This window comes from Halyomorpha halys, unplaced genomic scaffold (assembly GCF_000696795.3).
Source record: "Halyomorpha halys isolate HHAL.00 unplaced genomic scaffold, Hhal_1.1 Scaffold1069.1, whole genome shotgun sequence".
Lineage (NCBI taxonomy): Eukaryota > Metazoa > Arthropoda > Insecta > Hemiptera > Pentatomidae > Halyomorpha > Halyomorpha halys.
Window position 1 is genome coordinate 234,977 of NW_027107452.1, and position 11,428 is coordinate 246,404.

At 30.9% G+C, this 11,428-nt stretch overlaps 1 protein-coding gene across 5 annotated transcripts in view; it reads left to right on the forward strand.

The window, feature by feature from the left end:
- Nucleotides 1–1,551: 1,551 nt before the first annotated feature.
- Nucleotides 1,552–11,428, forward strand: part of LOC106688176 (synaptotagmin 1) — a 49,534-nt gene continuing 39,657 nt past the window's right edge. The window contains exon 1 of one of the 5 annotated variants that reach the window (XM_067045738.1): nt 1,552–1,742. The gene's annotated coding sequence lies outside the window, so the exon portion shown is untranslated. The remainder of the gene's footprint in view (nt 1,743–11,428) is intronic. The other 4 variants (XM_067045736.1, XM_067045737.1, XM_067045735.1 and 1 more) reach the window with 4 other exon arrangements.

Sequence of the window (11,428 nt, forward strand, 5' to 3'; positions counted from 1 at the left end):
AAAAACCGAAAGAAATAACTAAAATTTTAACCAGAAGATGTGGTTTACGACAATACCACTAGATCGAATTATTCCTATTGGTACTCTTTTGATGCATATTCCAATGTTCTTCAATTTACTTTATCATAATATTTTCTCTAGGATCCACCGTTTATGTTTTATTGGTGAAAAAAAACACAAAAGAAATGTCTAAAATTTCGAATCCGTTACTTTATCAAACGAATTGATTGCTTCGTAACCGTTTTAATTTATTATACTGCATAGGATTATAGGATGCAACACTTGTGAGTTATAAGCGAAATAAAAAAGCCTAATTCGTTACTTTATTAAATTAATTAGCTAATCAGTTAGAGTTTTAGAACCACCAGAAATGCGTTTCCATGTCAAGTGTGATTGAAATTATTTATTTTTATTATTAGCATTAATATTCTATGGGTTAAATTTTATGTATTGGGTTTCAGTACTGTCAATTTCATGCTGAAAATATTGAAATAAAAATTGGTCCTAAATAAATAAAATGGAATAAAAAAAAAAAAAAATGAATAAATATAAAACGAAAACCTAGTGTACAAAATATGAAGAATTTATTTATTCTGTATACAGTTTATTACAATTAAATAACCTTTGGGGAAGTTTCGCAACTTTTGAGGACAAAAATTCCTTCGAGTTCTATATTTGCAATACATTTTCGTTTTAAAATCTAAATACCTTTTAGTTTCTTCAAAACAAAACTTTATTCATAAAAAACAAAGTTTACTTATTATTCAAAATTGAATTATTAAAATATTTTAAAAAAATAGTTAATCTGTGGTATTTATTAAAGGATATTATTGAAAGATGAAAAAAAAACAACATTAATTCTCTCAAATCCCTGACTACGCTTGAATCCCTGGGTAGGTGGATTCATAGGTCAGAAGATCTTATAAAGGATCCCATCACAGCACACCCCACATCAAAAATTAAAATAAGATTTGACATAAGAATATAGTACATCACTCTTAAAGAAATCAACATATATTATATCGAACTAAGTATTGTTGAATTTTTTTTAGAGAAGTAAGTATTGTATTCTTTTGGCTATTGGTTTAAGATTTACTGTCTCTTTATGGTAATATTATTTTTTATATCTCACCTAATGTTCCCTGAATGATTTGTTAGTGATTTACTGATATTTGGGACAACTAATTTTTTTTTAATTCTTCCTAAATTATTTTTGCAAAATTGTTGGTCCTGTTTTATTAATTAATTATTGAACATGAGGATTTTTTATTTATGTTGTAATAATTTAATTAAGGGAGAAAAGTACCCAGCCAGCTCTTTGACCTCCTCTTAAAAATGCGTATAATGGGCGTAGTTCTACCGTCTTAATATAAGTGGGCAGTTAAGGGCCACATCAGCTGATTGGGAAACATATTGATCGGGACGTGTCACAGAGGTCGGCCCATATTAGAGAGTTTCCTACCACCAGCTGTCCTCGAAGCCGAATATACCACAACCGACATACGGCCGCCTTCTAAAAAAATAGTTTTGGTCCAGTTTTGATAAAATTTGGCAGGAGCTGGAAGAGGAGGATCGAAGGCCGCAGGCGCTCTCAGCGCTGGACTATCGATTCGGCGCCATCTTCCTCACTCCGGGTTTGCAGTAGCGACACCCCTTCAGGCGCAACCCGCTCCGTCTCAGATGGAGCTCAGGTCAACCATATAACTTCATCGCATTACATCGAAATCATATCATAGGTCCAAGTGAGTTGTTATTATTCCAATTTTTAATTTTATAATAATTAAATAATTTTTTTTTCATTGTTTTGCATGTAAGTTACTGTTTCTTATCACTATTATTTTATTAATCTAATTAATTTCTCATCACACCTCATTTTTGGTTTATATTTACCGATTGTGCTCCAAATCGAAGCATGGAACCACATAAATATACCTCTAAAGTAAAAGATGTATCTGTGTGACCCTTTGACCCATTTAAAGAACCCGATACGATTCGTGAAATTATACAGTTAAAATATTAAATTTTATTATTTAATCTCAATATTACATATGTATACATATATTCATCCATTTCAAGTATAAAGTATTATAATAAAAGGTTGTATTGGAATAAATACTGAATTCAAACATTCACCAATTGCTTATCATAGTTTGTTACACACTATTACCTATAGAATGTTACTGTATATTGAAATGAAATATATCTAAAGAGAATTTTTATTATTAATATTTGAGATCATATTGAAACTGACATCCGTAGATTTGTACTATTGGAACAATCTTTTGACTTGATATCAGCTGTGAGAGCCCAAATACAACTCCAAACTTGAATGATCAAAGCTACCTCTAAAAATTACCTCTTTACATTGCCCCTCTTGTGCCGCCCTTAATTGCAATACAGTTTACTATCGTGACATATGATGTAACTTGAAAGTTAACTTGTATATATAATAAAAAAAAAAGTGCAACAAAGATGACGAACGGGTCTCACGCTCTTCCATTGTTTTCCTATTTTAATTTTTACAAAATTTTGAGGTTGATTATTTCAACAGTATTGGAATCTAAGATATATTTATATAATGTTTCTGTAGTAACTTGGATATTTTAGGAAGGTATCCGCTTTCAATTACTATAAAAATGAGCTTCATTCATTATTTTAAATATGGTAAATCTCTTTGATTTTCTAAAATTATATTATACCTATAAAATAGCTTGTTATTCGATTTTATTGCGATATTGGTTTTATGATCTTATATTTGCTTTATAATGAAGCCCGCCGGCTCGTGTTAATGTCGACCCAGTGGCCGTCCCTCCTTCCCGTGGGCTGAAATGTCACATAGGACTCACAGAATGCCAGGGGGTCGTGACCCATAATGCCGTAGCCGGTTATATTTTTGGGACAACTTTATTAAAATGTGGAATTAAATTAAAAAGAACGGAAATAATTGTATGAATGGGGTAAGAAAAGTCAATGATGACAATGCGCGCGCACCTACTTGCTTTCGAAACGAGGAACCCTCGAGTGTATCGGTACTTTGGTACGTCACTTGACCTTCAACTGATAACCACTTGGTCTCTTTTTTAAACTTTAAAACCAAAAAATATTTTGATTAATTAGAAATTGCATTAGTGTAAAACAATGATGTATAAATCCTTTTAACATTCATCATCAGGGAATTACTCATTGCTGGAAATGTAGCGTAATTTTTCGTCCAATATGTTACTTGAATTTATTTCTGTGATTGTGGGTTGTGCCACATTGCCAAAACTTGAGTTGCGGTACATCAAGCGGCTAAAACACTACCGGCATTCTATACGAACTAAGGTTATCGATTCTTAGTATGGTATTAATGTAATAGATTCTTTACTCAATTTCAGCAATAAATAGGTTATGCCATGTAAGGTCAACAGTCTTGGATTTTCGCAGAGCTAGAATAAACATATGACTTAAATATACACCTAAATTATTACCTGAACACGATGTAATCACGTAGGTCGTATGAGGGTAATGTGTTGCCGTCCATTTGTAGTTTTTTTTTTTTATCAAACGGTCCAACCGATTTTCAATTTTGATAGCACAAGTCACAGGTATTGTTTGCAACAATTTTAGCTCAAAATAATGAAAAATTACTTCATTATACTTCAAGTATTCACGACTTTTCGTTTCATATTGTACATGTGCAAGTCCATGATCATCATATTCAGGGCGGAGGCAAAAGTGATTAAGTGATTTTTTGGGGAAGATAAGGTTTTCGTGCTAAAATTCAATCTACTCTTTATGACCAACAAAACTGTGAAATTATTGATATCACAATTTTGTCGCATCTGAAGCATAGATTTTAGTTGGTTAGAGACCAGTAAACCTCATCCTCGCAAAAATATCACTTTTCAGTTTTATCTCTAATCCGACGTATGTAATAAAGTATAAACAAACTGTGCTAATACTTGAAATCGTAATAAAAATTATTTGATATATTAAAAAAAAAAAAAAAAAACTGAACCAGTCTATGAACAGTAAAACTTGGTGTAGTAGTCTTGTACGTCCAGGGATCCTTGCAAATACATTCCGTTTATACAACTGTGCTTGTTAACATAAAGGAATCTCTATGAAACAATTTCTGGAATGAACATACAAATATACATGTATACAAGTTACCTTTTCAAACAATAACATTAATCAATGAACTGGTAAAATTTTTAATGTCTATATTGCTAACATGGAACAACGGTAATGTACCGAATATTGTTGAGTAAATAACCCTTAATGTAATAATAACCCTTTGATTGCATCCTAATCTCTCCAATCACATATCACAGCCCTCGAAGAATGGTGTCGTAATTGGAGGATTAAAATAAATCCTAACAAATCCCAATAAATCACCTTTATCCTTCATCGTAAACCAACCGACTGCCCTACAGTCTCCTTTAATAATGTTGATCTTACCCCTGTCGAACACATACGCTACCTTGGGCTACATCTGGACTCCTCACATCTAACCTGGAATCCTCACACAAGACTGAAAACTGCACAAGACAGGAAACTGCACGTCGATTTCGACTTACAGCACTTTCAATTCATTACAAAAGACTGATCTACATGACTGTAATAAGGCCAATCTGGACATTCAGAGTTGAGCTTAGGGCTCTACTGAACCTTCGAATTCCTCTAATATCCAATCCTTGCAATCCAAAATCCTCAGTGCTCCTTACTTTGGTCAAATATAATCATAAAGACCTAAATGTTCCCTATGTAACCGATCTAACCCGAACCTGATATCATTCCTTCCATTACAAACTCCCTAACCACCCAAACCCACTAGTTTCTAACTTTGCTTCTTATTCCATTCCTGACAATCCTCCGAGATGCCCGAAAAGAAAATGGCCACGAGACCTGCTATTGTAAAAAGTCATTAGAATACAACCAATGGGTAGTTTCTCTACACGCCTGTAACACTCCATTTTAACTGAGATCAAATTTACTAAATGTATTACAATGTACAGTTATAAAATATTTTTTTATAGTAAAAAAAAATATTTGGCCAGTGAGCGATTTCATCTAGATGGTTCCAGGAGATGATTAAATTAATTTGTATGACGTAAAAGTTCCTTTAGACTGTAAGTGGTTACAGTATGAAAAATGCTTCATAAAAAAAAGTTTATATATCTCTTTTGCCGGAGATGAGTAGATATTTTACATCACTGGTTTATTTGAGTGTGCTGGGTGAAAAACTAGTTAATTGTCATTAAAATTTCTGTACAAAAAGTAAAAAAACTTTGGTAGGGTTTATTTGTAGGGCTGATTAGTTGAAATAAGGCGTTTTGAAACAAATATTTGTTCTGAATTTAATTTCATCCATAATTTTCCTTAATTGGGTGTTGTTTTTGCGTCATTGGCCTATTTTTTTGATCTACAGAATTTTACTGTTGTGCAATGGGTTTAGCAAATGTATCAGTTCATTAAGATTCCTGATGATAAAAAAAAACACCCAAAATACTCGACGAACATTGATAGGTTCCCCACAATGTCTTTACGCTAATCTCTTCTATCATTTCATATCAGCGTTTATATATCCATTCTCTTCTTCAATGTTATTTCTGGAACATATTGGGCCTATAGTAATTTTTGGACCCCTTATTGGTTTATGGACTAGGTACGAAGTAGGTCTGTTGAGTGATCAATGAATGTTTATGTTTCAAACGAAACATTTTAATTTAATTATATTATTTCAAATTCTTGAGACAAGGTAATTATTTTAAACATTTTAATTTAATTTATATCATTTATATTTTATAGTGAGTATTGTTTTTTTTTTTTACTATTTCATCCTTGTCTATTGGACACAGGTAATTCATAGCATATATTATATCAATAATACTGTTATCTTAGAAGTAAAAAATAATCACAAAAGTGGGATTTATTGTTTTCTAAAAAATATAAATATTTTAGTAAATCATCTCTTAACCTGAGATATCTCTCTGATTGAAAAAAAAACTATACCAATTTTTGTTTCATTATGGAGACATCTCGAAAGATTTTTTTTTAAGTATAAAAATGTATTGTTAATTTATTTTTTAAACTGACGAAGTAACTCTAAATGTCGATTATGAAGTAAATTCAATTTTTTTTTTCGTAACCTGCTAATTATTATATTTAGTTAATACACACATACATATTACTTGATATATGTATATCAGTGAGATATTGCTATACATATATCATGTAATATGTATGTATGTATTAACCAAATATCTTAAGCGGGGATCTGTACTTGAAACTTCATAATATTCTGGAAAATGGTATACAGTATATATTTTAGTTGGTATTAGTATGGTAGTATGTTCTAGTATTGGGTATTCCAATAAAACTGAGCATTTACGAATTTATACACATATAAATTATACGTTTGCATGTACAAAACCTAAAAAAAAAAAAAAAAGGAAAGGAGAGAGAAATGATCAACTCGGTTGTTCCTATAAAACTTTTATAGCCTATAGCCTTTTGAGTCTATTTTGTCTTTATATATACATTTGAATCAGCTGATCTACTCGATCAGCTGATATGAATTGTACAGCTGATTGTAACTTATGTATATAGCGGTTGCACGTTTACGAGTTCGCACGAATGGCTAATCGAGTCGCGAGGCAATCACGTGTTTCGTTCACCTGTCATTCGCTTTCTCATTCGTGGTGCTCGTGCTCCAGGATTTTTTTTTTTTTTTACTGGAGTCAAAGGCTGGACGATTTAAATGGCAAAGTCAGTATTTACCGTCTTTATTGAATTCACCTAGAGAGAGTACTTTTAGTTTTTTGGTATTATATTTCGAAAAATAGAGTTTAGTAATTATCAAGTTTCTCCTAATTAAATCTCCTATTTAAGACTCGAAGCATCCACTTCATGAAATTTTTTTTCTTTATAAAAATCCCCCTTTTTATAGAAACGCTATGAATATAATTACGTTAAAGACAACTACATAGATTTTAACGAAGGAATTTTTATTTGTGTTTTGGAATGAGAAATATTGAAATGTTCCTTTAACATGTCTTTATCTCTTTCACCTGGATTACATAAAAAAAGAAAAAAAGCCATATAGTTGTTGCTTTCCAACCAAAAAATCGACAGTGTAAGGTTTCGCTGCGTAATTCACTCACACTGGCGATCGATTGCGTACTACTATATGTATATTATTCAATAGCTAGTTTTATTATTCAAAACAGCTTCAACAGTTGTCTAGCTACTAAAGTTAAACACATTTTGTACAGTCAACAAAAAGTAATTTATGGTCTTTATATAGAGGAAATGGTCGCTCTTCCTTTCCACACATTCTCCATATTGGAAAAAAAACATATTTTTTTTGTGATGACAATCATGATAATTGATCTACAAAAGCGTGTTTATTCATCAGTAGATAGATTTATTTTTCTGTATAAGGTTAATTTTCTACATTCTTGATGTAGTGAGAATCTCCACCTCGTGTTACTCCTAGCTGAATTGGCTAAATGCTTATTTTCTGTTTTTTTTTTAAATTTTAAATCCTGCAACCATCAGGAACCAACATAGCCATTTACACACTTACGAAGAATCATAAATGCAATTAAGATCGTCTAATTCATAGTGAGAGACTGTTTTTTTTTTTTTTAGACTGTGCAAAATTAATCCATAAAGCACTCTTTAAATTAAATTTATAAATAAATCTTTAACTACTGATGTTATCGACGAATTGAAGAAAAGGGAATATACAGAAATTAACTAATCGAAAAAAATGTTAATGACTGTAGTATTAATAAGCTGTTTTTTTTTTTAAATTAGGGAAGGAAGCGGAAATGTCATATTTAAAGAAAAGGGAATATACAGAAATTAACTAATAATCTATTTGGCTCTTAATTGATCACTCAATTAATCTAATTGGGATATCGAAAGAATTGGACTATTTTAACGAGGAAGAAAGAGATAGATATCGATTTTAGATAAATATCGATCATAATGTTCTTTCAAATTACTTAAGTTGGTGGACAAAAATTTTGTTTCAAGACAATGTAGATGACTGAAGGACATGTGACAGGAAGAAATGACGATGTACAAGATCGATGCTTCTCAAACTTACGGCATCCAATGTATAGGCATGATGTCGGATGGGTAGGCGATGCATCATTCAGGACAGCTCACGTCCGTAACCTAAAGAAATATATCTGGAAAATACCGGTTTGGGAAAGGTGCCTAAGTGGCCGATTGTAGAAATTATCCAGAAGTAACTACTAACATATAATTAATTCTTTTTTTTTTCGTGTTGCTCAAATAATAAATATAAAGTAGCAGCGAAATAAATGATCTTCTATCTTTGCTATTAATATTATTCCTGTTGTTTAGATTATGTATAAAAAAAAAATGTTGGCTATCTTTGATTGTTTTGCCATATTTGTTTATGTTAAATCTTCGAATGATTTTCAATTGAAAAATCACTAATCTGTCGAAAATTTATTCTTGGAACGCTAAAATTAACTTCTCTTTTTTTGGGCCTTTTATGGAGGGTAGCCTCCTTTAATAGTTGCCCTGGGAAAAAACAGAATGATAATGTTACGTTGTAATTTTATGTATCCTACCTCCCCCTCCGAACTATGGTTAGGACTCATCAATTCTGACTCTTAAGTATGTATTGTTTTCATTGAAGTAATTAAAAATTTGGATGAAACAACTTCTTTTTTTCATCTGGGTTCTTGGACTATCATGAAACATTGAACCACGAAACAAAATGACCCTGGAATTAAGTCCATGGCTTGTCGATAAGATAATTTCCCCATCATTAGACGTCATTAGGATTAGAAGTCATTATCGTAAGAAAAAAGACAGCGAGTTGTGTGCTACTGCAATAAATCTACATCATCAGCTGAGTGTGGTACAAGGGCATTCAGCACTTTTAGTTGTTATTGTCAGTGTCTTGGTCTACACGATGGTGTACTAAAGTCGGTTTTATTTACGAAGACCAATAAGGAAGTAATGTCTTGAATGATGTGGCATTATTTCCTTATTGGTAGATGATTTTTACTAAAAAAAAAATAAACACTTTAAAAACTAAAATATAAATTACAATATTGAATTAGAATTGGATTTTACTGGAACAAAATATCTTTAAATGAACGGAAGTAAAATTTTAGAAGGATTTTCAATAAATAATCGAAAAAAATGTTAATGACTGTAGTATTAATAAGCTGTTTTTTTTTTTTTTTAAATTAGGGAAGAGTAAGTGTCATATTATACACAAAAAAAATAAAATCCTTCCCGGTCGAACGCGCCCACGGCCCACGCGCCTCCATGGAGTGGCGGTCATATAATACTTTTGAAATATTTGTTTAACCTTAAAATAGTTAAATCGAACAATATTTAAAAAGCGCCTAAAATTGGAAAACTGTGTGAATTGTCTTATTTTGTTCAGGATCTCCAAATTATTGAAAAAAAAAAATTGTTATATTAACATTTTTAACGTATTCGGTTGGAGGGAGTATGAAAAGCATTGTGCTCTTCTCATCTCATAACAAATATAAGTGAGTATGTAATTTTTTTTTTTTGCTGGAATAATTCATGAAGTCGAGCAACTTGTTAATATGTTATAAAAAATCATGGGATACAAAAAGCATTTAAGCCTTTCATACCTCTAAGGTCCCAAATAATTGTTTTTCTATTTCTTATTTTTTTCTGGTCGTGTTGAGCCTAAATCAAATAAAATATTAATTTTAGATAAAAAAACTTGTGTGAGGGGAAGAATTAGAAAAAAATAAATATATAAGAAAAAATAAAATAATAGTTTAAAAAAAATATATTATTTGAAATACATTATATTTAGTTTACAGTTAGCTGATTTCTGTGTCTGCTTAAAAAAAAAAGTTGGAAAACAATTTTTGTATTTTTTGTTAATATATGGTAGTGCATATTTATATCCAATCATGGATAGATAAGTATGCAGTATCTCCTACTAAGCCGATGTATTTAGGCTGCATTGCCAAAGCATTTATCTAAAACACAAGGTATTATAAAACCATAAGGAAGGAAAACTATTATTAATTAATAAACAATTATTTTAGTTTAACAGCCCAGGCCCAAGTGAAACGCTCTCATACGTCCCTAATGCCAAGTTTCAGGTTACTAAAACCAAATTTATTTCTTTTATGGATGGTGTTTCTTATAATTACCAATTACAGTAATTTCTACTACTCATAGAACCCTTGGTTATTTGAAATGAATTAATGATTTAATTTGTAAACTTATCGTTACTTCACACATGAAGTAATTAATGATAAATGCAAGATTTGTATATGTTCGATACAACTTCTATATTTAATTTCACTTACCAATTTATGAAAAATATACGAAGAAGTAGGAGGAGAGTATTGCGATGTATAAAAGTTTTGATACCGAGTTTTCAATGGCAATACATATTTTATGGTCCTTACTTAGCTAAGTGTCTTGGTTTATGTGAAAGAATTAACTACATCAAAAATGAATAAATATAAACAAAAAAATAAAAAAGAATTCTATAATTAATAAAAAAAGGAAAAACATCTTTCATTTTTAAGACGAATTCACGAATATAATAGTAGTAATACAAATGTACAATATACCGTTGGAAAGCTAACGATTTTCGTGAATATTTTTATTGAATATATAATGCCGTAAAAAAGTAATGGAGAGACAAAGACTCGTAAATAAAAGACCTATTTTAATACGAGTTTGACTGCTAAAATGGCGGGCGCATGAGCAATGACAAGAATATTTTTCTCCTATTTTTAGTCTATATTCAATAAAATTAAAAAAAAAAAAAAATAGTTGAAGAATTATATTCGGACCTATTTAAAATCCAATGACGCAGCTATACCTATGATATCATCATATAATACTAAACATACTGATATTTCATTTCTAACAGAGAGTTAAGCGGGATTTATGATCTCATTCGAAAATTATTGTAATATTTCAGAACACTTTTTTAACCAACATATTAACTTTGAATTTTGTGAATTAGCATCCTCTATCCACTAGGAGGCGTTGTCTTGACAGCTAATCTGTAAGAGTAAACGGATCATTCGAATTTTAATTTTAATTGCTGTTATTACTAAGTGAGATCCTATTTATGTTTTAAATTTCAACGCAGATCAGGGTGGTAAGTGAAAGTTGTGTGATGGTTGCACCGCTTTAGGAGTTTTACCTTTGATTGATCTAAATAAACTAGCAAGAAACGAGGCCTAGGCTCACAGAAGTAAGAAAGCCCGATCTATCGACCGATCTGGGAAATCTTGGCACGTAATTTTCCGACGTAATCACCATCTCTGGTTCAATACGTTTCTCTATTATTAGAATACTACACATAAGTCCATACGTTTCTTTTACTTACCACTTGAATTCAAATGATTATGTGTTTTCCTATATATTATATAATATA